At 43.1% G+C, this 23746-nt stretch overlaps 1 protein-coding gene across 1 annotated transcript in view; it reads right to left on the bottom strand.

Annotated features, from left to right (window-relative positions):
• The window catches only part of LOC121918864 (sodium channel protein type 2 subunit alpha-like), a 112910-nt gene extending 89558 nt beyond the window's left edge, over window positions 1-23352 (bottom strand). The window contains exon 1 of the mRNA XM_042444865.1: window positions 23319-23352. The gene's annotated coding sequence lies outside the window, so the exon portion shown is untranslated. The remainder of the gene's footprint in view (window positions 1-23318) is intronic.
• Between the last annotated feature and the right edge of the window lie 394 nt (window positions 23353-23746).

The raw sequence follows: 23746 nt of genomic DNA, 5'->3' as shown, positions 1-23746 counted from the left end.
GACAAATTTAGGACATGGTTTTTTAAACAGAGGACATACAAAAAATTGGATGATTTTTTTAAAAAATGTTAATATAAATGCATGTTTCATAAGCATGATCAAAATGGAGGACATTTTGGCATTATTCCTAGACAGATGGCAGAAATGTCATGTGGCCAACCCCCCCTCCCCCCATTCCAAACAGCACATTTAGGCATTGAACATGGCTTTATTTAACATGGCCTCTTGCATATTTCAGAGGCTTATTGCGTAACCAAACTCTTTGGGTTTCACACTGAACATGGGTTTATGTGGCTATGCATATTCAACATGTCAAGGGGGTTTAACAAGAAGTGGATTTGCCCTCGGATTCAACTGTACTTCTCAGAAGTGTGTACTTGGTCAAGGGACTTTGGTTTTTCTTCACTGCGCATGAGTTTGTAAAAATCAGAGCAACTTACATTGGCCATGCCTCAGAAGCAATATCACCATCATCATCATCGCTATCATTGTTAAAGTAAGGCAGACCTGTTAGCATTAAAAGCACCAAAAATACACAGAAATGCACTTTGAAAGTCACACTGTCTCGCCTTCACGAAAAAAGTGAGTGAATGCCTCAGAAGCTGGCTGTATCATCATCATCCTCACCACCACCACACCACCCACCACCACCACTATCATTATTAAAACAAAGCAGACTCTTACAAATGGAATGGAAATCCTCCTCCTCCTGCTACTCTTCTTCCTCTTCTTCTTCTTCCCCTCCTCCTCCTTCTCAACCTCCTTCCTCTCCTTCCTCCCTCCTCCTCCTCCTTCTAGCGGACCCTGGCAGCCCACATGGGGAGCAAATAGAGGAGGAGCTCTCCTCTTGAGGCTGGCCGGCCCTTGGGGCAGACTGGAGCTCCAACCGCCATTGGCCAGCCAGCCCCAGGAGAGAAACTCCTCCTACTTAGCCCTGCGCGCGGCCCTGCAAGAGCACGCAGGGCTAGGAAGGTGCTGGCCATATCGGTGGTGCTGCAGCGGCGCACAGCGCGCGGTGCATGCAGTGCGCTAGAGCGGCTTCGTGCAACAGCCAGCGCAGCCAGCACATAAGCGCCAGCCACAGCCGTGACCCGGGGCAAACCCGGGTCCAGAACGAACCGGACGGGCGCCCCCACACGGTTCAAAAAGCGAGATTGTCCCCCTGGGAGTGGGACATGCCAACCCTAATAGAAAAGTTATTTTGGAACTACAAATCTCAGCAACCCCAGGCAGCATGACTAGTATCAATGTTGCCTGAGAGTTTCTGACAATCATAACCCAAAGTAACATTCCAAACTTGGAAAATCCTTTCCAGTTTTGATTAGAAGGACTCTGTATACACAGGAGTGGGGGAGCAACAACTCACCTCTGAATAAAACTTTATTCTCACACAAGGCTCTATTACAAGCTGTTCCCTGCTTACAAACATTAGACAATTACCTCACGTAAACATATTTGGATCCTGGCCAGCACATTTTTAAACCTTTTAAATGATCTGCAAATACCATATCTGTGCTTCAAGTAATTATTATGTGTAGGTCTATCCTGCCTAATCATTAAATACATAAATCTGCTGAAAGAAGAGGAGGAAGGAGGAGGGGAGATAGAAAAGAAGAGGAAACCCAGTTCTCATATTCAGCTTTACAATGCTCTGCTTACCACACAGGAGAAGGCCACAATATATTTATTCAACAACGATTTCATTAAAAATATTTGATTCAATGAATAATTTAAAGCAGCACAAGTGGTTTCTCCAAGTGGATTGCACAAGGACAAGATCGCAAAGACACAAGAAACAAAGTATTTTTGAATTACTAACTGACTTAAGAGCTTCATCTTCCCTTAAGACACATTCTCTTCACATTCATTTTCCCTACATCAGCTTTTCTATCAGTTGGTAACCTAACAAACATACCTCTTTCTTTTGATGGTATTTCTACACACAGAATTATAGCCGTTTGATACCACTTTAACAGCCATGGGACTGGAGTATGGCCAAGGACTTGAATTTTCTGCTGGAGAGCCCCAGTAAACTCTCTTAAACTACCATCCCAAGAAACCCTGATTTAATCCTTAAACCTTTTTCTCAGTCATTTGTGTGCCAATTTTGGAGCTACAGTGAGGGACACAATTTCTCTGCATATGTAATTCTTACAATCTCACTTTCCCACCACAAACAAACTTACTTTTTGTTTGAAATTACTCTGTGAATACAAAAAATTATTTAACCTTTCTCAGACCTTGTACCTAAATCTAGGCTTGTATTACCATGGGCCCTTGGTATCTGCAGTCTGCCTGGTACATAGCAGTTGACAATCTCACTCATAATGTCTGCCAGATTATTATCACATACCTGTGAAAGAAAGGGAGATTATTTTTTCTAAACCACAAGGACACATGCCAGAGATGTAGTGACAGTTAAATGGAATGGGACTATGCATGTGGAATGGAACCATATAAATGGAAACTGTAAAGTATAACTCTTCATCACCTGTTTTGACACACATTGCTTCCCCTCCATATATATTTAATCCAACAAACATAGTTATTTCAGTGGGAGTTCTTTTCAATTTACTTATTAATCAGCCCATTGCAGAATTTGCTGATGCAAAGCAGCTACACTATGCAGGAACTGCACCAGTGGAAACTTGTGTAGTATTGCTGTCCTTTCCTTGTATAATAAACAAAGGCAAGACCTTAAAATGATTTAGAAAGACAAGTAGTAGGAGATTCGCAAATAATCCAAGCCAAATTACATACAGACAGAATATTAAAGAGCTTCAATGACTGCATCTTTCACCTTTGCTTCATCCTTTAGATATTTCTGGAAAGATCTCACATTAGGTGCCATATTAAATATTGTCTGGTCACTTTAGTAAAACAAAAACAAACTTGGGCCCATTCACATTACAAAAAAAATCGGTTTTGAAACCGATTCAATCACGTGAAGTTCCTACTCACCCCGAATCTCACACAAGCGAATCCAGGGCTTGCCACACCGTTCCATGGTAAATGGCCCCTAGCGCGGGTCTTTTGAAATCGGCGCAAATGCCGTTTCTTTTTAAAAACCCGGGGTCCTGGGAATGAGAACTTTGCCTCGATCACGATCGAGGCAATTGAGGGAGGGATTTAGGCCAGAGGGTGGGCAAAGGGCAAGGCATTTCCTCCCTCATCGGAGGGGAGGGGGAGGAGGAAAGAGCCCTGGGCAGAAGGGAGCAAGGGAAGGCATTCTTTAGGAGCCTCTTTTCCCTGCCTCCCTGCCCCAAGCCTCTGTCGCTGGGCATTCCTTCCCTTGGCAGGAGGAAAAAATCCCGGAGCTCATGTCAGGCAACCCCCCCCCCTTTTCAAATGCTAACAATTTCTATTCCAGAATGTATGTTTTATTTTTAACCAATTATTTGAGCGCACCTGCGCATGGTTCTATTCCCGAATGTATGTTTAATTTTTATCTATTTTTTTGAGCGCACATGCGCATGGTTTCTATTCCAGAATGTATGTTTAATTTTTATCCATTTTTTGAGCGCCACTGCGCATGGTTTCTATCCAGAGGCAGATGGAGCCAGGCTTGCACTTGCTTTTTGCCAGGAGGGAGAAGCTACAAATGTTGCAACACTCAATGTTACATTTTTCCCAATTTTTTTTGAGCAAATATGCGAATGATTTGTCTTCTTGAGCAGATACAGCAAGGGAAGCAAAGGGAAAGCTAATGTTGCTTTTAAAAGCAAAAAAAAAAAAAAAAAAAAAAAAAGCTGCCAATCCCATCCTCTGCCTGGGACAGGGGCAGATCTGACCCAAACCCACAGGTTTATTAAAAAAGAGAGCGTGAGGGAGAGGAGAGGCATCTCTCTCCCTGCTTCAGCCGCTGAACACCCTGTGCCTGGTCTCTTTAAAAAGGGAGGACACTTCCCCCGATGCCCTGCACGTCACCATGATAGCTTGATTGGCACGGCTAATCTGCAATGCATTCGATTTCTGTCAAAATGCATTCGATTTCAATTTGTAGTGGGCACTTGCTAACGGAGCGATTCGGGGGAGGGGCATCCGGATCATCCCCGTTCCCTCCATGTCTTTTACCCCGTATGAATGGGGCCTTAGCCTTTAATGCTACACAGTGAATCATGCAGTCTGACCCCACCTTCCCTCCCATTTACTAGTAAGCAGTTACAGCAACCATGAGAATCTTCCCCCCTACCACTCAGAAAGAAGCTAGCTGCCTTCCACATCCTCTGTGAGCAATATTTGGTGTAACAGCAGAGTAGGGTCACTGTCTACATCCCCTCTCATGCCCGGGAATGCTCACAGAGGGAGGGACCATCAGCCAGCCGCTTCTTGATCAACAGGGGAACAGACCCCTGATTACTGCAGTGTCTGATACCCAGTAAGTAGGAGACCGAAGGACTTACACAGTGCTATATAGATATTGTGAATATGTAACAGTCATGAATACACAACTTAAGTCTGTACATTCATAAACTGTCATAGAGGATTTGGCCAACACTAATACACTTGTGCTTCATCATACTGCTAGCTGTCTATGGATATTTCAGGCAATAGAAAATATGGCAATTTAATTAGCGCAAAAAGGTGTTAGACTTTGCAATTCCTTCCATTGTCTGTCTAAACACTATGGCTCATCTGAGACTCCATCTTTATCTTGATGTTCAAATGAAAACACACATACAAGTTTGTCAATTTTCTCTATTTATTTTTCTTTATAATAATAATAATTTATAATGCCCTTTTTCACTAAAGAGGAACATCACACATGTACAGCACAAGGCAAAGCAAATAAAACATAACACTTATAATTTTCATAAAATCTTCAACATCCCACCAGCCACAATCCATCTGAGCAATCTCAGGCACAAATCAGCACTTAACCTGGTGAAGCAAAGAAGGTCCTCAACCCCTTATAAAATTGGAATAATCCTCCTCCAGCTGAAGGTCCAAAGGAAGACCATTCCACAGATGCAGAGCAAGGTCTTGAAAGACTTGCAGCCTTGTTGGTGGAAAAGACAACAATCCTTTGGTTATAGATCTAAAATTCTCTATGGTGCTAGACCAGTTGCCAGGCAGTGGGTAAGTTAGAGTGCAGAGTCCTAAATACAAGTTCCAAAAGTTTGAAAAGTCCTGGCCCAAACTGCATGAACCTACATTTACAGATGTTCAAGAGATGGAAATTACATGTCTTTCTTCTCCATCTGATAAAGTTGTGCAGGGACACGGTCATCAGCAGGACTCTGAGGTTCCTGGCAACTGAAACAGGAACCACTGCGCACAAATTGGAGCACAAAAGAGAGGCTACTGGATGGTCAGGCGTGAAAACCAGTCCTTGGGTTTTTTCCCATATTTATCTTAAGACAATAGACAGTCATCCCTAAGAAAACATTCAACAAGCAATCCAGCACCAACTTCACACACAAACATCAATTGATTTAAACTCTGGAAAATGTGTGTCTCATCTGCATAAATTGATTCTGAAACCCATCTGAAATAAAAATACAAGAATACAAGTATTATGAAAATTAGAGAGAACCCAAAACTGATCTGAGTGGCACCTCTACAGTTACATGAAAACCTTTTGACAGGAAAGGGATGATCAAAGAAAAAGACAAAGCATTTCCTATTATTCCCATTATGCCAACGATAACAATAAAATATGATGATATAATGTCAAGGCTGCAGAAACAATGAACAGGATTAACACAGATGTTTGACTCTGGCCTTAAACACGTGAGTATTATTACAATTACAGTTTTTGCTGAGGAAGAGTAACTCTGAAGTATATAGACTGAAGTGAGCAAAGTTCAGCCCTCCCGATGTTGCTGAGTTGAAACCCACATCAGCCATAGCCAGTACAACCAATGATGATGAAATGCTAGGAGTTGCAGTCCAACCGCAGTGGCAGGAGCCACACACTGCCCACACCTCAAGCTCCAAAGAGATGAAATCAGCATGTCACAACTTTTTTTTTTTAAGAAAGCATTCTAATAATTTTTTTCTCAGTTTGTGCCTGGAAATCATTGTGGCTATTGCTGTCCTTTTAATAGATTCTGACCTGCAATAATAAAGACTGGATGTGGGCTTCAGCAAAACTCCTTTGAAATGACTGGCTGGGATTTGCTGTGAGACTGGCTGGCTGGCTGGGAGTTTGCCAATGCCACCTCCTCCCAAGGAGAAGTTTCTTTTTGAAGGAGTTGGGGAGGAGGAGGAGGACTGCATCCTGATGTAACAGAAGCCCAGTGACAACCCAAAGCAATGCAAAAGACTGCTATTCTGACTTCAGAGTCTACTACCAGATGTTACTATCAGGAGCTGGACCATCACTGATTCAGACTCTACCAAAAAAATAGGACTTAGTGGGGGTATCCTCAGATAATGGGCATGTTCCAAATTATGGTGAATTCATAAGATGTTTCACTTGGTCCATCTGCAATTGTTCCCAGAACACCTATCGTCACTGGCATCACAGTTGTTTTCTTTTCCCAGAGGTGCTGAATCTTAATTTGTCGGTCTTTATATTTCATAATCTTTTCCCTCTCTTCCACTCTCTTCTCCCAGGTAGAGTCACATCTATCATCCAAGTTTCTCAGCACATTATGGCATGTTTGTTTTAATTGTTTATCCTGCTCATTGGCCCTATAGTTTGTGGTAGTGGGACTGTATGCTTCTATGAGACAAAACGTTATGCCAGGGGTAAGCAACTGTGGAAGAGTAGGGGACAACATTAGCCCCTTAGAAGACCTTGGAGAGCTGGACCTGTTCTCCCCCCCCCCCAATCAAAACATTTCCAGGTATGAGGACATTTTCACCATGTTTAGGGTTTCAAATAAAGGCCTCTCCTGGGTCTAAATTTTCTCGGGTACCAGCAGAATTCTCCTTTTTCTTTTATTAGTCCCCGGCTTCGGAGCATAGTTCCTCTGGTTCTTTGTCTATGCTTAGTAGTGTGAATCTGTTTCTTATGTTGTCAGTAATTCTGTTGAGTATTATTTAGATCTATTTTGCATAATCACTTGTTTTGTTTTCTTCTTGAGTCTTATTCTTGATATGAATAATCTGTGAAATGTGCCACAGTTGGTGCCTGTGTAGTCTTGGCCACCAATATACAGTTCTGCTAATTTTTACTTCTGATTGTATAAAAGTTTGTATTTTTGTGTTGACCACCTCTGGTGATGTCCATATCTATAGCCTTCTTTCTAGTTGTATAAAAAATGTGTTTGCATGAATAGTTGTGGCTTCACAAAAATCTATCAAAAGTTCACCTGCTTCATTTCTTTTGCCTAATTCACATCTGCCTACTGTTTTTTATTCTTCTTTGCATGCAACTTTTGGGTTCCAGTCTCCAATGATCAGCTTGATATCCTGTGTTTGTGTGCTGTAAATTTCTTCCTGTACTCTTTCATACAATCTATCAATTTCTTCACACATGTGGGTGCGCTTTACGCGGACTTGAGCGTAAGCGCTTAAGCCGCGGGGAATGCGCGGGGCACAAGGGGCGGTGCGCATCCTATTCAAATGAATGGGGTGTGTGCCTGTGGTGCCCCACACACTTCGTGCCACGCGCACAAGCCCCATTCAAATTAATGGGGCTCGAGCATAAGCGAAATTAGCCTTACGCGGGGGGGGGGTCCAGAACGGATCCTCGCCATAAGGCAAGGGCCCACTTTACTTGAACTATGGTGATATTCATAGGCTTACCAGCAGCCTTACCGAAATTATGCAGTCTGATTTTGCATTTTATCCTATGCCTGCTTTTGCCAAATCTTTTCTTAGTATGAAAGCCACCCTGTTTCTTCTTGTCTTTTCATTTCCTGTGGTTGAACACTGTATGTTTGTCTGATTCAAGTGGGACATAATAAAGAGGAGACAGACACTTTCAATAAACAAAAATAAAGAGAAAAACCATGGTTGACAGAAAAAACACTACAAGCAATAAAAGAAAAGAGAAGAAAAGGAGGATATAGGACAAAAACTAAGGATTATGAATGCAACAATACAACCAGCTTGTGCAGAAGATAAAGAAAATTCTACAGTGACGAATACAAAGAAAATATAAGACAACAACCAAACAGGGAAGGAAAGGTTCTATTTCACAAGATGCGGGAAATTAAAGGAAAATTCAAACCAAGGACCGTGACGCTCTATGACACATACAATGACATTATTCAGCCAGGAGGAAAAAAAGACATTTGATGCAAGAATTATACAAAAGAGATGACAAAATGAAGGACACATGAATGAAGAGCCATATAAAGATGAACCCCAAATTTTAAAAAGGGAGCTGGAAACTGCAATAAGGAACATAGCGAAACAAATCACCAGGAACAGATAATATTCCATTGAACTGCTGCAATTCCACATTGACAGAGTCAACTCTAGTGCTAACCAACATATGTCAACAGATATGGAAAACAAACGTGGCCAAACAGATTGAAAGATGTCAATATACATCCCTATCCACAAAAAAGGAGATACAAACACTGCAGCAAGTATAAGCACCATAGCACTGATCTCCTATGCAAGCAAAATATGCTCAAAATTCTGTAACATAAGACTCCAACCATACATGGAGAGAGAATCCCCGAGGGAGCAAGCAGGGTTCAGGAAAGGAAAGACACTAGGGACCACCTTGCAAACATACATACACATCAAGAATTACAAAAGAAAATCAGCAGTGTTTTTAGCTATAGCAAAGCCTTTGACTGCATAGATCATGAAAGGCTATGGACTGCCTTTAAGACATGGGAGTGCCAACACATCTGATAGTCCTGATGGGAATCTGTACTCAGGACAAGAGGCTACTGACAGAACAGAACATGGGAAACAGATGGCTCCCAACTGGTCAGGACAGGTTGTATTGTTTCACCCTATCTGTTCAACTTGTTGCCGAACATATTACAACAAAAGCAGGCTTGGGCACAGAAGAGAGGCAGAGTGAAAATAGGAGAAGGATATCAACAATCTACACTATGCAGATGACACCATGTACTAGCAGAACCCTCACACACCTGAAACAACTACTAGAGAAGATCAAAAGAAAAGTGCAAAAGCAGCTTATGTTGAACAAAAGAAAACAAAAATATGACCAATGAGGATCTTCACAAGTTCAACCTAGTAGACAATGATGAAATAGAAATAGTAAAAGAATCCTCACCCCTGGAATCAAACATTGATAGAAATGGGGACTGCACTCAGGAAATCACAGAAGTTTAAGAATGGGGAGGGTGGCTATGAAAGAACTAGAAAAGATTATCATTTTGAGTACAAAAGCTAGAATCATACAACCCTCTTATTCCCTGTACCATGTATGGATGTGAGAGCTGGACAGTTAGAGAAAGAGGACAGGCAGAAAATCAATTCATTTGAGCTGTGGTGCTGGAGAAGAGTGTTGAGGATCCTGTGGACAGGGACATAGCCAAGTTGTGGGGAGGTCGAGGGGTCTGGAACCCCCTTCCGTTAGACACAATTAATGGAGCATGCTGCGCGCTGCCACGCCCAAGCCCATATAATGGTGGCACTTCGTTGTACCCCCCCCCCTTCCCAAAATACTGGCTACGTCCCTGCCAGGACAGCCAAAAAGACAACACAAATGGGTCCTAGAGAGATCAAGCTGGAAACCTCCCTAGAAGCCAAACTGGGCTGTCATACTTTGGACAATCATGAGAAGGAAGGACTCATTGGAAAAGACAATAATGCTGGCAAAGGTGGAGGGAAGAGGAAGTAGGAAGAAAGAAGGCCACATGTCAGATGGATGGACTCTATTAGGGAGGTCATGGTATTGGTTTGCAGGAATTAAGCAGAGCAGTTGAGGACCGGAGTCTTGGAGATGTCTCATCCATAGGTCACCATGGGTTGAGATCAACTGGAGGGCAGTTAACAACACAACCAGCAGAATGTTGTAGAAATGCATTCTATGCCTCCTAGTGGACAATTATGGAGCCTTATGAAAACAAAATATTTTTAAAAATGTTTGCAAAATTGTTTTGTTTTGTTTTTATCCCTGAAAGAGCCAAAGGGCCTCCAAATGTGTGGAAATTCCCTGGAGTGCTTTTGGGGACGTTTTGGAGCCTAAGAGTTTGGCGGAGGGGGGGGGAATGTTTTTTGCAAAAAAATATTTTTGAGCCAGGGGGCAAAAATGGCATTGAGGGGTCTGCATGCAGCCTATAGGCCACATTTTGCCCACCCCTGGGCTATACTATACGCAGGCCGGCCCAGCGTCATAGGGGCTGGCTGAAGACTGGTGCCTCCCTCCATAAACTGTCATCTTCGGCCGTGAGGGGAGAGCAGGCCGGCCCAGCGTCATCAGGGGTGGCCTGAAGACAGAGTGCCCTCCCTCCATAACTGTCATCTTTCGGCGTTGAGGGAGAGAGCAGGCCGGCCCAGCGTCATCGGGGCTGGCCTGAGACAGACAGAGTGCCCTCCCTCCATAACTGTCATCTTTCGGCCGTTGAGGGAGAGAGCAGCGGCCGCCCGCGTCACTCAGGGGCTGGCCTGAAGACAGAGTGCCCCTCCCTCCATAACTGTCATCTTTCGGCCGTTGAGGGAGAGAGCAGGCCGGCCCAGCGTCATCAGGGGCTGGCCTGAAGACAGAGTGCCTCCCTCCATAACTGTCATCTTTCGGCCGTTGAGGGAGAGAGCAGGCCGGCCCAGCGTCCTCAGGGGCTGGCCTGAAGACGAGTGCCCTCCCTCCATAACTGTGTCTCTTTGGCCGTTGAGGGGAGAGAGCCGGCCGGCCCAGCGTCATCAGGGGCTGGCCTGAAGACTGAGTGCCTCCCTCCATAACTGTCATCTTTCGGCCGTTGAGGGAGAGAGCAGGCCGGCCCAGCGTCATCAGGGCTGGCCTGAGACTGAGTGCCCTCCCTCCATAACTGTCATCTTTCGGCCGTTGGGGAGAGAGCAGGCCGCCCAGCTCATCAGGGCTGGCTGAAGACAGAGTGCCCTCCCTCATAACTGTCATCTTTCGGCCGTTGAGGAGAGAGCAGGCCGGCCCAGCGTCATCAGGGGCTGGCTGAAGACAGAGTGCCCTCCCTCATAACTGTCATCTTTCGGCCGTTGAGGGAGAGAAGCAGGCCGGCCCAGCGTCATCAGGGGCTGGCCTGAAGACAGAGTGCCCTCCCTCCATAACTGTCATCTTTCGGCCGTTGAGGGAGAGCAGGCCGGCCCCGCGTCTCAGGGTGGCCTGAAGACAGAGTGCCCTCCCTCCATAACTGTCATCTTTCGGCCGTTGAGGAGAGAGCAGGCCGGCCCCGCGTCATCAGGGGCTGGCCTGAAGACAGAGTGCCCTCCCTCCATAACTGTCATCTTTCGGCCGTTGAGGGAGAGAGCAGGCCGGCCCAGCGTCATCAGGGGCTGGCCTGAAGACAGGTGCCCTCCTCCATAACTGTCATCTTTCGGCCGTTGAGGGAGAGAGAGAGAGCCGGCCCAGCGTCATCAGGGGCTGGCCTGAAGACAGATTGCCCTCCCTCCATAACTGTCATCTTTCGGCCGTTGAGGGAGAGAGCAGGGCGCCCAGCGTCATCAGGGGCTGGCCTGAAGACAGAGTGCCCTCCCTCCATAACTGTCATCTTTCGGCCGTGAGGGAGAGAGAGCAGGCCGGCCCAGCGTCATCAGGGGCTGGCCTGAAGACAGAGTGCCCTCCCTCCATAACTGTCATCTTTCGGCCGTTGGGGAGAGAGCGCGCCGGCCCAGCGTCATCAGGGCTGGCCTGAAGACAGAGTGCCCTCCCTCCATAACTGTCATCTTTCGGCCGTTGAGGAGAGGCAGGCCGCGCCCAGCGTCATCCGGGGCGGCCTGAAGACAGGTGCCCTCCTCCATAACTGTCATCTTTCGGCGTTGAGGGCGAGACAGGCCGGGCCCAGCGTCATCAGGGGTGGCCTGAGACAGCGTGCCCTCCCTCCATAACTGTCATCTTTCGGCCGTTGAGGAGAGAGCAGGCCGGCCCAGCGTCATCAGGGGCTGGCCTGAAGACTGAGTGCCTCCCTCCCTAACTGTCATCTTTCGGCCGTTGAGGGAGAGGCGGCGCGGCCCAGTGTCATCAGGGGTGGCCTGAAGATTACAGTGTATCTTAATTGTAGATTTTTCTTGTATTGTTATACAATTTTCTTGTACACCGCTATGATCTATTTGGAATAGCGGTTTATAAATAAAACATATTATTATATTATTATTACTGCTAGCTGCTTTGCAAGGCAGCCATGAGAGACAGACTAAATGTGCCAAAGTCCCATTAAATATGGGGCAGGAACAAAAAACAAATCCTATTATTATCTCGGTCAACAAGGTTTCATCAGATGTTAAGAGTTGCTGGACATGAGATGTGAAGTGGAACTACATGAACTCAGTCACTATTGCTAGGCAACCAGGGCAAGTTACTGTGAAGCTGCTTAAAGGCCAACTACAGTGGAAGAAATGGACAGAACTAGAGAACACATGAATGCTGTTGCTGATGGTTATGATTATGATTTTGTCAGCCTAATCGTGAATTCTTTTTTGCTTCCATGAAATTTCTTAGATGTTTCAACTGGGGGGAAACATGGAGATCTGTCTTGGAGGCTCTTATCTCACCTGCTTTATGTGCTATAGACAAACTGCATATAATTTCATAATTATATTCAACAACAATGACAAAATAATAACAACAACAATAAATGTAAAACAGTTGCATACGAACTAGTGTTTTACATATAAAACCCATTATTTAAGACCATCTGAGAAATCCTTTTTTGTCTATCATCTAGCCAACTGTTTTTGGTCAAATATTACCAAAAAGGAGTACTGCAGTTTATATAAGGAAGATATTACTCCCAAATTTCAAAACAATACGTTACACTATACTGAAAAACAAAATACGAACACAGGAAGCTGCCTCATACTGAGTCAAACCATTGGTCAAACTTAATCTAATATTGCTAACTCTGACTGTAGCAGCTCTGAAACATGTGGCTTGAAACATCTGGCTCTGAAACACATTAGGCAGGATTGTCTCCTCACATTACCTGGCATCCTCTGAGATTTCCTGATCATTTCCCACCAAGTCCTAACCCAGCCATCTTGGCTTTTGAAATCAGAGAAGCTCAGATGTGTTCCGAGTGGAATGGTGACTTGGTCAAACTCATATAGATCTCAGTTTAAGTACATATCTTCTTGCATATTGCTTCTTTAACAGAAAATTGGTCAAACTCATATAGATCTCAATTTATTAAGTACATATCTTTCTGCATATTGCTTCTTTAACAGAAAATTTGGTGCCAGGGGAAGAAAGAACAAGGAAAGAACAGGGAAAGGTTTCTACACCACAACAAAGAAGAATAGTTCAAAGCATATCAACAGACCTTTCACCCCAAACTAACAATATGCACTTGTGAAATGAAGCAACCTGCAAGAGTAAAGAAAAACATTGTGAGCCTTAAAAAACTGTACAAGAAAAATAATCATTCAGAGATTATTCAGTTTTCTTTCACAGTTTCCTCATGTCTTAATATTTATAGACCTATGCGTCTTTAACATGTTGGGGAGGGGGACCTAGTGAGACGGGGTTATCTGCAGTTCCCTTTTCTCTGTTTTTCTGTTTATACATTCTCAGTGAGAGATCCTGGAGCCAGCTGCTGTTTTCCTGGACTGTGGTACAAAGCCACAGAACAATCAGAGTAGAATCTCATTCTTTCCTAACTCATGTTTTTATTGCATTTTTACTGCAGATACACTGCTAAACACCAACACCAATCAGCTGTTTCTCCAGCCTTCCTTCACCAACTCCCAGTTCCCATGCTGCTAAAAGACTTCCAGCTAGACAGAAGACAAGGAGAAAAGGAGGCATAAAAAGACTTTGTGAAAAGGAACTTCTTTCTCACTGACAGCAAGACAGACAAGCTATCGCTGAAAGCTGCTTGGCCAGTGAGACTCTGGTGGCAGCGGAAGCATCAAAAGCAAAGTGAAAGGCCAGCTGGGCCATTGCAGTATCAACCTGGCTGGCCCATATGCACAATGATGTAGTGTCACATTGAATTTGACCCAGTGCATGTGGTTGCCATCATGGTTGGTCCAGAGCCAGCCCAGGACATAATGATACAGACTGGCCCCAGATTTAAGTGTCCAGTGTAGATGCACCCTAAGAGAAAAATCCTATGCAAATCTCAGAAACAAGTCCCAATAAGTCCTATGGGGCTCATTTCCAGATAAGCAGGTACAGAACTGCCTTATTGATGCAAGTCTAAAACAGTGTTCTCCAATCTGATGCCCTCAATATGTTTTCCAAATTCCACCACAATCTGCACTGTTCCCAAGCATAGCCTACACTGGTTGGGGCTAGTGTGAGTCAAAGTCAAACATGTTTGGGAGGTATCAGGTTGAGGAAAACTGGACCTAAATGAACCTTGATATGAAAACAAATATGGTATCAGCAAAAAATAAAATAATCCAATTAATTCATGTCAGCTATGAGGCAGTGACAAACAGATGAGGAGGCTCACAAACAAAGGATTCTATCACACCAGATAATTTTTAATATCTTGGCTCTGCCATAAATATGGAGCTTATCTGGGCCCATTTTGATTCATCCTTGAATTTTATAGCAGAGTGCTTTGTATTATTCAGGGTGCTCTTTCCTTCTATTATCCAGTTGCTGCCACACCCAAGCAGCTTCTTTGTTGTCCTAGCAGGATTGACTACTGAGAAAGAATGAGATAGCGAGAGCGAGAGAAATTGTTATTGAATGGGCATAAATGTTGGTGTGTGGTTCCTGCTGATTTGTTCCTTGACTCCAGACTGCTTTATCTCATCTTTTCCTGTTCTGCTGTCTGCCTGTATCTTAATCATAGCTTGTGTTTATTCTAAAAGCAACTTACAACAAATCAATGCCAAAGACAGGGCAGGCCCTACTATTAGGCAGAATGAGGTATTTCCCTGAGGCAACCAATAGTGGTGGTTATATTTTTAATGCCAGAAATAAGCAGGGGTACATTTTGGATTTTCTACCTCACATACCAAAATTAAATGCCTCCCCCTACTTACTTTACTTGCCTACAGGCACACACAGCTATATGACATCTTTCCAGCTCCCTCCCATCTGCAAGGCTGCAACAGTCAGATGCAGGACTGTTTCATGGTGCAGCTGCTGTCTGATAAAATAGGTTGAAAAGGGGCATTTTCAATTGTGGCTATAGTGCCATCCATGATCATGACTGCATCATTAGTGAATACAGAGCAGTCACAGATCTGTAACTCTAGAGTATGAGTCTGTGGCTGCATCTACACTTCAGAAGTAATGAAATCTCACGTTAACTACTGTAACCCAGCTATGGAGAGGATTCTGGTGCCTCAGAGTGTTTAGGCCATATCATACAGTTCCAAAGGCATATTCAACCCCTCCCCACAAGTTGAGTTTTAGGGGCACTGTGAGCAATCATTTTTCGTTGTTATCCACCCTTGAGTCAATCTCGACTCATGGCGATTCCCTGTCCTACACTGCTCTGTTCAGTTCCTGCAAATTCATATCTGTGACCTCTTTTATAGAGTCCATCCATCTAGCATAAAGCCTTCCTCTCTTTCTGCTTCCCTCCACCTTTTCTAGCATTATTGTTTTCTCCAGTGAACTGTGCCTTCTCATGATGTAGCCAAAGTACGACAACCTTAGTAGAGTCATCATAGGGAATGAGAAAAATTGCCTTCCTTCCTTTCTCCAGCAACAGTGGTCCCATGACTGGAGTTTCACTCATCAGGACTTGAGTTTTAATACAAATATTTTTAAAATCAGGTGGTACATGCAGTTTACTCCTGCAAGGCAGCTAGGCAAAAACTGATGATGATGATGATCATCATCATCATCATGCTTTTCTCCCACAGTTGGGACCCAAAGTGTCTACTATTTCAAAACATACTATTTCAGCCCAAATCTGGGGAGGGTTTTGCTGAGGAGGAAAACTTGTATTAACTCAGGAGCTTATAGCATGAACTTTAAAACCGACTCGAGCTTCCTGGGCTGGAGCCAGGACATGAGATGGAGGCGGGGATTATCGCATGCTAAAATCGTCGCCTTATTGCTGCCTGCCATCAGCCCAGGTCCCAACCATGCTCCGTCAGCACTTTTTAGAAGCCGAAATGCTTCAGACTTCAAAAAGTTACTGGCAGAGCATGTCTGGGACCTGGCTTAGACCCGGGCTGATGGCGGGTGGTGATTAGGTGATGATTTAGCATGCGATACCCCTGCTTCCAGCCAGTGTCCCAACTCCAGCCTGGGAGGAAGGAGCCAGTTTTAAAGTTCATGCGATAAGCTCCTCAGACAGTACTGTCTGGTATTCATTCGGACTAAAGGGGTGTGTGGATTTCCACAGGATTAAACATTTTTGCTATAGCTAGAAAAAGCAGTATGCCTTAAGACATGTTAATTCTCCCCATCATCTCATTTTCTAGGTAGAAGATTTTTAAAAAATATACAGAGAAACATGATTTCAATTCTCTCCATTGTGAAGCAGTACAGCCAAGTCATAAGCGTCAGGAAATCTAGAAAGGTTATTTAATAAAATATCCTGAAAATGTCTTCACTGAGATGCTTGTAACTTGTGTTTTACTTGTTTAGTTTAATTTTCTCAAGGGAAACCACCCATCAGCTTGCAACAGTTAGCAACTTCATGGCCAAAAATATTCCCTACTCTCCAGTGGGACCTGACTGTAGTGCCTCTTCAGCCAAGCCGATTAAGTACCAGTTCATCCAGTGCACTGATCTGTAAACATTTTAGACTGCGTAATTTCTGTGCAAGTGTTCTTATTCAATGTGTATTGGCACAGTCTTGATGTGAACGCTTTCAGAGCTAGAGAGACAATCATGTTTACAGGCAGGTGGTTTCAACCCTGCATCTTTTATTAGAATAGACTTTACTACTGTGAGTCATCCAGTTGAGTAAGATGAGGCACTGGCAGTATTACTTACAGTGGAAGTGAAGATGACGTGCTCTCAGTAGGATCTGCCACAGACATCTGGGCAGTGATACACAAGACTCACATGTCCTTGATGTGTGCTTATAACATTAAGGTAGTCATGGCACCCAACTAAACCCATCCCATTCTTTTGGCACTGCTGCTGAAGTTCTGCCTCTGATTTCAGCTACATCTTCAATAGAAGTTACGTACTATCAATCATCTGTGAGTAAATGGGGAGGTAACAGATCTCCACCCTAGGAAAGGTACACATATTTATTATTCCCTTGAGCCTAATTTGCTCATCTTATTACCAAAAGGTACCATATCTTCACAACTCAGATCCACCATCATCATCATCAACGACAAGAACAATTTTCTATCCTGACTTGAGTATTGAATTGAGTAGAGACACATTGTGTGAGTTGATGAGCAAATACAATATATTTTAAATGTTTATAGGCCACTGAGAAAGACTGAGGTCGAAACGCATCTGATCTTGAGTTTTTAATAGCATTTTAGGATTTTATTTTTGCATTTGCACTACTTTTAGTGGGGTATTGTTACCCTTTGAGAAACTTTATTGACTTTCCTGTTCCAGGGTCAGATAACTCTGGCCTTGAGTTTAGATATTTTATATATTTTTTGCAATTGCTCATTTTTCAGTGGGGTATTTACACCCTTTTTGAAATTATACTGGACTCTCTACTCCAGTGTTTATTTTATCCCTTATTTCTGTACAGAGGTGTATTTTGGTAATTGGAAGTGGGTTATATTTTACACAGATTATTTTCTTTGATAGAACCCTTTAGTTTGGTTTTTTTTTTGTTAAAATGATAGTAATCATATAGAATATAAAGGTTACTGGTACAGCAATAGTAAATGCCATAGATGGATAATCTGTATCACATAAGCTCAATAGATGTCACACTTGGTAATTGAGGGAGGTTCTTATTAAGAAAGAGCTTCTGTTACCTCTTGACCTACTTCCATGTCACACTTGAGTGTTACTGGTTGAGAACCTCTATCCTCAAAGATTTCACACAGTTCAGCCTGATCCAGAAAAGAAGAAAATGTTCCAGTGGGATTAGGAAGTGCTGAAGGTTTTGTAGATTTTGTAACTTCTAAACCTACTTTTAACAATTAGCATGACTCAGATGTGAACTAAGGCAAAAGATCAAGCATCCTCAAAAGATCTGAACATCCAGGCTGAAGGACTGCGAGTTAGTTTACTTGTAATAAGACTTGTCTATGTTTGCTTTGAGCATACAAATAATGCTGAAGGGACTGGTATATTGGTTCTAATGAAGATGGATATGCTGCTGTATGCTAGCCAGATTGTTAAAAAGTATGGAACAATAGTATTACATTTTATATGGCTTGGTGGCATATGGTTGAAGACAACTGCACTTATTTATGAGCACTCTAGCTGTTATTTATTACCTTCCCCCCCTTTCTTGCCATTTGAAGTAAATTGTTCCAAAAAACATGTTATCTGTAATTAATTTTTACTTGAAAGATGTAAGGAACTCTCAAAACCAGCTCTGAGTATCCTTGCCTAGGAAAACCCTATGAATTTGTGGGACTGCCGTAAATTGACAGGGAACGTGAAGGCACATAAGGAACTGAGGCGCGGTACACACCGGCCTTCTGCGCCGTACCAACACCAATTCTAGGGTTAGGGACCGCGCAGCAACCACACAGTCCCTAACCCTAACCCTAGCACGGTGCGGTGGTGTAACAATGGCAGTGTCCTGTGTACACGGGTGCCACCATTGTTACATAAGCACCACACGGCATCTGCACAGCACCTTGCGACATCATTGTGGCACCGGGAAAAGAACCCGCTTTTTCCAGGTTCTTTTTCCTCCACATTGACGGTGCCCTGTTTGGGGGCTGTGCCGTCCCTGTGGAGAAAACTATGCTGCCGGCAGGCTGTCATTTCTCGGTGGTCTGTCCTGGGCCCATGTTACTTTATAGTTGTAACAATAAAAGATGCCATTCAGAATTTGGAGTGTTACGTTTACTATGAAGGAATATATTGGGACATTAATGCCATCTATAACAGAGGCGCATCCCACCACTACTGAATTTGGCACATCATTATATTCATTCTTCTTAACACTAACTTTCTTTACTCTGCCACTGTGCTGTAGCTCTACCTATTTATTTTATATTTATAGTAGCTTTGTGTTTTGTACCATAGCTAGAAGATTGTAACACACTGATTTTTTTTTAAAGCAAAGACTACTTTTATTACTTTCATATAAGAGAAGAATTTGGGGCTCCCACATTAGTGAGGAAGTGCATGTGGTATATTGATTTGAACATTGGATTATGTTTCTAGAGACTACAGTTCAATTCCCTGCTTGGCCATGGAAAACCACTGGGTGACCCTGGGCTAATCACATACTCTCAGTCCTAGAAAACACATAATAGAGTTGCCACTTTATAGTTGCCGTAAGTTAGTAACAACTTGAAGTCACACAACAACAATAAACAAAGTGCATATAGTCTGGGTACATATATCCATAGTTTATAGGAACTGGACTTTCATATTTACCCTGGGTGATCATTAGCAATGTACAATGGATTAAGTTAAACCCCTATATTAAAGTGAAGGAGGGATCATTTTGATGAGACTTCCACAGTGAGGGATAGTTAGATCACAATACTTCTGTTTCCATCTATGTATGTGTTTTATAGGAACACTCTGAAATGAAGTAGCACAATGAAACCTATTAGCGCCACTGAACAGCAAATTCAAAGTGATCTGGAAATGCATCAAATATAAAGCAAATGCATATTTTGGCTGCACACTGGACTACTTTGAGCAATTACTGCTCTTCATTATCTCAGTACAACTCTGCTGAGGCTCTGAGAAGAACACACTGTATATAGTTCTTGGCATGCCATTGCAAGAAGGATATGTAGATAACTGAAACTTGAAATGTAGGTGAAGTATGTGTCATTTTGTCCTAGTGGTTCAACAGCAACAACAACAAAAGTGAGAGATATAGGTAAAAGAGCCTTCTCTTGGCCATACATTTCTTCCTGTGAGCAGAATTTTATTCAGATAGTGCAAGGATAGGAAACCTGTGGTACTCCTTAGGTATGGAGTCCAACTCTTATTTTCTCTAGCCTTTGACCATGATGGGCAGGGTTCATAGGGGCTTAAATCCAGCAATATCTGGAAATGATACAGATTCCACACACCTCATATACTGACATAAGCCTTTTCAGTAACTCATGTGGCAGGGACACACCAGTAATTCTAATTGTTTTATTTGTAACTATGATGTTTATCACACTATGCTCTTAAAGAGGTACTATTCCAGTGTGACTCCTCTAGCTGCCTCCTGTTGCATGCTGGGATTGGCAGTTTTAAGGAGGGGTATTTAGAATTCTCAGGCAGAGAAGTTCAGCTCCTTAAAACTGCCAATCCCAGCATGCAACAGGAGGCTACTAGAGGAGTCAGACTGGAATAGTAGCTCTTTAAGAGCATAGTGTGATAAACATCTATGTCTCAGTCCAGATACATACATTGACCATGGACTGACTATACCTACACATTATCGCCACCTCCCTCTCTAGCTCTCTCACACAGAGAATTTCTAAAAAGATTATTCACATTTCCCCATTTATTTTTCAATTGAAAAAGGCAACGGCAAAGATTCAACCATTCCAGTTACATATGTAGTGTCTCCCAGCACAATACCCCCCATCCATCCTCACTTACCAGGAAGCAGCTGCTGTGATCAATGGGGGTCTGTTCCCCAATCAATTGGGAAAGAGTTGACTGGCTTCCCATTTCCTCTTGTGAGCAATCTTCAATGTGACCAGCAGAAGCAAATCTGATTTGCACTTGGGATCACTCACATGAAAGGTGTCTTCGTAACTGAGAGGTGGCAGTTTTGAATGTTTAGGGAGTTTTCCCCCTAAAGCAATTATGATTTCTGAACTCCTCTCTGCTTGGTTATTTACATAAATATACATAATTAGGAATAGGAACTGGGTTTTTTCCCCTTTGTGCTTACTCTAGAAGTTGATCCATACCAGTAAACCACCTGTGCAAGAACACAATTGCCTGGTACAGTAATTAAGGTCTTTAAAGAGAACAAGTGTGGTGTTGTGCTTAAAGGGTTGAGATGATGATGATGATGATTTCTTCTATCCTTTCCCCCCAAATTGTGACTAAAAGCAACTTGCAATGATTTTAAAAAAACATTATTAAATTCTGCAAGGTCCAAAAGTTACAACACAATTAAACAACCATTTTTTAAAAATTAGACTTGGGAGATCCAAGTTCTAGTCCCCACTCAGCCACTTAACTCCCTGGGGCCAGCTTCTCTCTTTCTGTCTATCTTGTTTATTGTTATCAGAATAAGGAGAGAAGGAGAGCCATATATGCCACTTTGACTTCATTCGGAGGAAAAAGTGGAGTATAAACATAACTAAAGAGAGCCAATATAGTGCAATGTCTTGAGTCTTGGAGTAGGACTTCAGGAGAACAAGGATCAAAGCCTATTCAGCCATGAAGTGCACTGGGTGAGCCTGGGCAAGTCCCTCTCTCTCAGCCTAAGAGGAAGTTGACTGGAAACCTCCTCTGAACAACTCTTGACAAGAAACCCATATCATAGAGTTGCCACAAGCTGGAGCCAACTTGAAAGCAAATAACATGTACAGTTGACCTTTGATATAGGCTGGGGTTTGGTTCCAAGATCCTCCGTGTATAACAAAATCTGTGTATGCTCAAGTCCCATTAAATATAATGACATAGCAAAATGGTGTCCCTTATAAAAAATGGAAAATCAAGGTTTGATATTTGAAATTTATACTTTTTTGGAACATTTTCAAACCGTGGATGCTTGAATTCGTGTCTAAAAAATCAGTGTACAGTATAAGAAGAACCGACTGTATACATAAATACATTCTGAGGCACGTTACAGACCGCCCAGAAGGGGCGGTCTCGCGGCGCCGCCGGTTGCAGCGTCCGGGAACCGCAGCAGCCAAACGGCGCGGTTCCCGGACACTGCAAAGAAGGAGCACGATTTTCGCACTCCTTCCTGCGGCCCGGAAGAGACACTGCAAGTGCTGAAGCACGAACTCGCGGCATCACTTCCGCAGCATCCGCTACGTCAAAATGGCGGCGCCCATCTGTATGAGGTGCCACCATTTTGATGTAGTCATTATGCGCAAGGGGCAAGGCGCGTCAGGAAGCGCCGTCCCTCGCGCGTAATGACCGTGCGATGACGGCGCCTCATGGGCCCATCTATAACACACCTAAGAATCTTTTCAAAGGAGTCTATCCTTCTCTCAAAGTATACAAGCCTGAAGTGCTTCGTATCCAGGGTGTAACTGTTATTAAACATGCAAATTGTGTTGGTGCTATCTCTGAAGAATATAAAGAAAGGTGGGAGGCAACTTGTTCTACCTCCTATGATTGAAAGATCAAAGTGCAATAACCAGCTCTAATCAATATTTCTAATTTGTTAAATTGTTTAATACGGTTTTATGTTTTGATTTTTTTTTTATTAATTGCATTGTTTTAAATTTGCTAGATTGGTTCCACTGTCCTGGAATCTTTAGAAAAAAGTGGGATATAAATCTTTAAATAAATAAGCAAACTTAGGGGTTTTTTTTTATGAGGATAGGTACAGGAAACCCCCTAAGACAATCTGGTTATTGATTTCCATTGGTCACGTGGCTCAGGAACAACACACATTATCTGCCTTATACAATATTCACTAGCTAATACTCACATGGGCCAACTGAAAGACAAAGGATTTTAACAAACTGTAGAACTAAGAAGCAGGAAAGCCAATCAATTAATCTCCTCCAGCTGGGCACCCTCTAGATGTGTTGGACTGCAAGGCACATCATCCCTAGCCAGCATGGCCAAGAAGATTGTGTGGTCTATTGTCTGCCCGACATGGGTGGCATGAGGTTGGGAATGGCTACGATAGAACACAGAACCTGTCTGAGTCAAGGGCTTCAATGGCCAATGCAGACTCCTCCTTCTCATCCAGTTTATAATATGCTTTAAAAAAACAACTGTACACCAATGTTTGTAGAACACATTTAGAGACATTGACCCAGAGATGATTAAATAAAGCTTAGTTTACAAATGTCAGATTCAAGGAATGGTACTTTTACAGTGTATTTTATAGATCTGACTGCTATCTGGTGAATTGTAGAGCTGAATTCAAGAAGCAGTGAACAAAGCAGCCATGACTAAAATGGGATGATGGTGTTTGTATTGTTACTTGGGGGCTATGGTTAATAGGGCAAGATACTGATCTAATTTCTTTTGCCTTTTAAAATCAGATATTTTGCTATTTGATATCCTTTTTATTTTTCTACAGATTTAATGATGCAAAGATTATCAACAGCCCACCTATTCCTACCTGCGATGCAACAGTTGATGCAGGCCCAGTGAACATAATGCTGGCCCCTGCTTTGTGCCCTCTTGAAGGACAATCGTAAATTTGTACATCTTCAGGATGTGACAAGTTTCTTGCAGAAACCAATAATTATCCATTATTGTACCTGATGGTATCCTATAGAGTTGGGGTGGCGGCATCCCAGCTCCTCAGGTTACTGGAAGAGACAGAACAGAGGTAGGAAATGTGGAGCCCATAAATTCCATGTAATCCCTGGAATACACTTTTGAAGCTCTTGAATCCCCAATCTTCCAAAGCCCCATGAAGCTCCCTCCCATATTTTTTTTAATGCATGATTTTTGATGAAAACTACTTCAAAATCACACCCAAAGCCCCCTCCCAGTCCCCCTTAGAACCTGATTTAGGTGAACTCAGGTCTGAATTGTTTTGAA

Source organism: Sceloporus undulatus, chromosome 1, assembly GCF_019175285.1.
Source record: "Sceloporus undulatus isolate JIND9_A2432 ecotype Alabama chromosome 1, SceUnd_v1.1, whole genome shotgun sequence".
Taxonomy (NCBI): Eukaryota; Metazoa; Chordata; class Lepidosauria; order Squamata; family Phrynosomatidae; genus Sceloporus; species Sceloporus undulatus.
This window is presented reverse-complemented; position numbering and strand designations above follow the sequence as displayed.